General features: G+C 44.5%; 2 non-coding genes and 1 pseudogene across 2 annotated transcripts; 2 read left to right on the forward strand and 1 right to left on the reverse strand.

The window, feature by feature from the left end:
• The first annotated feature begins 576 nt into the window (after positions 1-576).
• LOC117708032 (U1 spliceosomal RNA) lies at positions 577-770 on the forward strand (annotated as a pseudogene).
• A 971-nt stretch (positions 771-1741) lies between these two features.
• Trnag-ccc (transfer RNA glycine (anticodon CCC)) lies at positions 1742-1812 on the reverse strand. Its single transcript has one exon. It is a non-coding gene; the product is annotated as a tRNA-Gly (tRNA).
• Positions 1813-3883: 2071 nt separating this feature from the next.
• Positions 3884-3956, forward strand: Trnak-cuu (transfer RNA lysine (anticodon CUU)). Its single transcript has one exon. It is a non-coding gene; the product is annotated as a tRNA-Lys (tRNA).
• Positions 3957-5018: the final 1062 nt, after the last annotated feature.

Here is a 5018-nt window from a genome sequence, read left to right on the forward strand (position 1 = left end):
TACGGAGCAAGTTCCCAGACAGCCAAAGCTACACAGAGAAACCCTGTCTCAGAAAAACAAAACAAAAGGACTGTTTAGACAAAAATAATAACAATAGATTATGGGTATCTACAAACTTGGAAGAAGCAGAATTCATGGACAGAATGGCCTTCGCACCGGAAGAGGAAGAATGAACAGCCGGAGCACAGGCTGTGGGGACAAGAGGGGGATGCTGCAAGCCTTAAAGCAGCATTTCAGCATGTGCCAATGAGCCAATGAGGTAGCGAAAATGGGATGATAGTAGGTCCACAGTGGGAGGCAGAAGTAAGGTGACAAAAGGCAGGGGGGCGGGTGGGAGGGGTGGGAGGTGTCCTCTATGCAGATTAGGGAGCTCAAGGGGCTTCCTGGGCTGCTTGTCACTTCGGAAACCCAAGTAGCGTGGGAGGGAGAGTGGGGCCAGGAGGAGAGTGGGGCCGTAAGTGGCAGATGTACGCAGAAGATTCTGTGTGTGTCTGAGAAAGCCAGCAAGAGCAGGCAGCGAAGTGACTGTCTGTTTATACCTGGTGGGTGTGAGTCGGGTGTGGGTTCCGAGAAGGCATACTTACCTGGAATGGGAAATACAATGATCATGAAGGTGGTTTTCCCAGGGCGAGGCTCACCCATTGCACTGGTGTGTGTGTGTGTGTGTGTGTGTGTCTGTGTGTGTGTGCTGAACCCTGCGATTTCCCCAAATGCGGGAAACTCGACTGCATAACTTGTGTTAGTGGGGACTGTGTTCTCTCTCTCCCCTGAATGTTGCTGTAAATAAAGACCCGTAATTTTTCGATGAAGTCTTATTTGAGAAAATTGAAGTTCAGCCTTTACATAAGGTGTTCGCTAGCCTGTGCTTCGGTGTCCGCTTTATTTTGACCATTTTATCTAGCAAGACGCCAGATGTGTTAGATATATGTAAATGACAATGAAATCCACACAGCCACAAAAGATAATTGAGATGTTTCCATCACTCATAAGCGCCTACTACTTGTTTTATTTTTCCCTTTAATCTGTAACGCTTGAAAATGAGGATGTCACATTGCCAACGGAGTTCTTGTTCGTAGAATGTTTCTGAAGCTTCTGTGTGTGCATATTTTGCCTACTTTCATACATGAAATACCTTCCATAGTACTGCTGCTGCTACGGCAGGAAATTGTGTAATTGTTTGCAGTAGAACCCGAGTTTATCGAAATAACTCCCCAATCCCCCGAAGAACTCCTAATCTGAATTTATGGAATTTAGTCCTGGCGTAAACAACGTTTCTCTACGGTTAGGATTTTATTTAGCTGTTGTCCTTACACATTGTCCTCAGAAAGGATTGTTCCGGTGAGAGTCACTCTAAACATGAGACTTCCGTTTGACTCTTCCGTACTTGCGGTTCAAGGATGTTGAGAAACATCAGGACAGTATCCCTACAGGTGAAAAGTCTTCCTCTTTTTCCTGCCTAGAATATCGGTGTGAAACCACTTTCTGGCATGAGAATAAAAACCTCAGGCTAAGGGAGACTGAGTGGAAATAGAAAGAACTTGAAAATAGTTGAGCAGCTGTGGTAGTGATATTCAGTATTCATAAATTTGTGGCTGGACTCCTGCTTGAGCCACAGCTAGAAAAGTTTAATGTTAACACATTAAAAACAGAAAAACAGGCTAGGTTTTAAAAACAGAAAATCAGGCTAGGTTCTGGTCCTAGTTTTAGATTCTAATTTCAAGAGGAAAACGTGTAGACAGACTGCATTGGCCGGGAATCGAACCCGGGTCACCCGCGTGGGAGGCGAGAATTCTACCATTGAACCACCAATGCACCCTTAAAAACGCCTGCTGACAGTGCATCAGGAAAAGGTAAGAGAAGCTAGGCATCTCAATGAATTTCTACAGAAAAATAGCAATGTAAACCAATGTTTCCTCATGAGATTTTTTTTTTTTTTTAATTTCCAGTATTGAGGAAGGAAACACAGACCCTCCTAGATGCTAGGCTGTGATAAAATTAGGCCTAATTTGTCATTCTAGGAGTTTCGAGGCACGACCAATAGAATTCTTTCTACTTCTGCCTGCCACGATCTGGGAGTTTCAACTCATTAGAAGGAAAATGCTAGTTTCAGCTGAAACTCGTAGTTCTCACCAGTAACCAAAATAATGTTCAATTCAGTAGTCAAAAACACACTTGGTATAGGTCCTTGACCACATCCCATCTGTGTGGCACACACGGACCGACAAGAACCTTCTCTGAGCACCACACATTCTGTTCCCGCTGGTTTGGGCAGGAAGAAGCGAGAGGTGTGTGTGGGTGGGGGAAGCAGGCCATTGTTCCCCAGGGTTGTGAGTTGTTTACTTTGCAGGGCGGGTGGTCTCCTAACTGCTGCTCTTCTGGGACGTTACATAAACAGCCGCTGGAAAAAGTAGTTAGTAAACTGATTGAGCACCATCTGTGTGAAAAGTCATGCCATCCTTAAAACCACCCAGGAGATGACTGACAAGAGCAAAGAGGAAGAGGCCTAAATCCGCCCACACGCTCACTCTCCTCCCCATTGCTTCTCCAGAAACCTTATCGATGCTTAAACCTGACCGCTGGGTGGTCGGAGATGGAAAGATAAATCAGAACGGTGGCTGTGTATGTGGAGTGGGTGATGACTAACCCGTTACCTGCACAGTGCGGGCTGAAGGAGATCAAATGCTCTCTCCATCCCTTGACCTAGGTGATGGCTCACTTGGCAGCCACACACAGTCATAAAAATAATTGAAGAAAGTCATCGTGTTTAATTTTATTCTATCAACTAGAATATACTAAAAATACTGGAACCGTGGAATGAGAATTGTGATGTCACATCACTCTTGGCTGACAATGCCCAGGCAAATAGGAGGAGGAAAGTGGGTGGAGGAAGGGGAAAAGTGGAGCAGGCGGGAGGAGGCGTTAACCTAAACTCCTGAGGGGACAGACTGCTGCGGCGTGGCCTGGTTTGTTTGTTTTTGTTTGCTTGTTTGCTTTGCTTTGTGGTTTTGGTTTTTTTTTTGTTGTTGTTTTGCATTCTTCCCTTGGAAGTTAGCTCAACTAAAGATTCCCCCTCCCCCAAGGCCCGGCTGGTCAGCTGTAGCATTAACATCTGAACAGAAACGCTCTTGCTGATCTTCAGCGAGCCTGTTGGAGTTGTCTCCAGTTATGACCCGGGATAGAGGCTGTCCATCAAGTCAGACTGAAAACACTAGTAGGAAGCCGTGGTCCACAACCTAGCAGTCCCTTTGTTATGTGGCACCTGAAGGATACCTGAGAGGTTTGAATACGTCCAATTATATATGGAGCCTTTTAAGTACCGTCGAGACTGCGTCACACAGGGTGAGCAGCCCGACCTTCAATTTGTCTGAGGTTTTGAAGGCAAAGACCACAACCGTGTGACGTACACAGAAAGGCCTCTGTGGGCAAACATGGGTTACAGAAATGGAAAAATAACAGTTAAATGATCAGGGCATTATTTATATATAGCATGTCCTTGAGGGCAGGGATACATTGTATAGAAATTTATGGCTGGTCTATATAACCAGGGACTAGTTTACCTAAGATAATGTTGGCACTTAAAAGTTTTTCTCTTTTTTTTATTGGATATTTTCTTACTTACACTTCAAATGTTACCCCTTCCCCGGTTTCCCCTCTGGAAACTACCTATCCCATACCCCCTCCCCTTAAAGTTTTTCTTTTCTTTGTTTGTTTGATTGATTTTTTGAGACAGGGTTTCTTCCTGTAGCCCTGACTGTCCTGGAACCCTTTCTGGTCTTAAACCCACAGGGATCCATCTACCTCTATTTCCAGAGAACTGAGACTAAAGACATGAGTCATCCTTTCCGGTTTAAAGTATTTGTTAAGAATCCCTATATCTGTGAGTGCCCGGCTAGCTCAGTCGGTAGAGCATGAGACTCTTAATCTCAGGGTCGTGGGTTCGAGCCCCACGTTGGGCGCATATTTTTGGCCCTGGAGAGGTGGCTCTATGGTTAAAAAAAACTGAGCTCTGTCTGCAGCAACTGCGTGGTATAGCTCACAACCATTTGAGTTTAAGGCCAGCCTAGTCTACAAAGTGAGTTCCAGGATTTTACTACATACTTTCAAGAGCTGGAACGTTCAGTCGCTCACTACACTTTATCTCTGTCTCAAGGAGACTGTGGAGCCCAAGCCAGAAACGATTTACAATAAACAGAGTTAAGTGCCAGTAATGACAAAAAAAAATGTTTTTAAATCTTTCTAATAGAGAGTAACCTTATAAAAGGAACGTATCTTTGTTTTTTGTTTTTGTTTTTGTTTTTTTTTGTTGTTTTTTTTTTTGTTTTTTGTTTTTTTTTTTTTTTTGGTTTTTCAAGACAGGGTTTCTCTGTATAGCCCGGGCTGTCCTGGAACTCACTTTGTAGACCAGGCTGGCCTCGAACTCAGAAATCCTCCTGCCTCTGCCTCCCAAGTGCTGGGATTAAAGGCGTGCACCACCACCGCCTGGCCATATCTTTGTTTAAGATGTCATTACACTGAGGTAAAGCCTCTTCAGGATGTGCTTGAGGCTATGGAGACTGAGGGACAGCTTTAATCCTGCAAATTTGAATCTACAAAGAATGCCTTTGTAGTTTGACTGAAGGAGATTGCTCAAGAGGACCTGGTAAGGACCTTTCCAATCAGGGAAGGGGACGATACAACGAGGATCTTTCCTTACAGGTCTTTAAACGACTAGTCTTCAGGCTGTGCTTGTGGTTTGTGTTTTATTACCAAGAAGGGCATCGTTATCATACATATTTTAATTTTGTCTTTTTTTTTTTTTTCAAAGCTGAGGACCAAACCCAGGGCCTCGTGCTTGCTAGGCAAGCACTCTACCACTGAGCTAAGTCCCAAACCCCATAATGTATTTTATGTATATGGGTGTTTTACCTGCATGTACCACTTACATGTCTGGTGCCCAGAGAGGCCAGAAGGGGGTATCGGATCCACTGTAGCTTTAATTGAATCTGGATCCTCTGAGGCATCTCTCCAGCTCCTTACCA

Source organism: Arvicanthis niloticus, chromosome 4, assembly GCF_011762505.2.
Source record: "Arvicanthis niloticus isolate mArvNil1 chromosome 4, mArvNil1.pat.X, whole genome shotgun sequence".
Taxonomy (NCBI): domain Eukaryota; kingdom Metazoa; phylum Chordata; class Mammalia; order Rodentia; family Muridae; genus Arvicanthis; species Arvicanthis niloticus.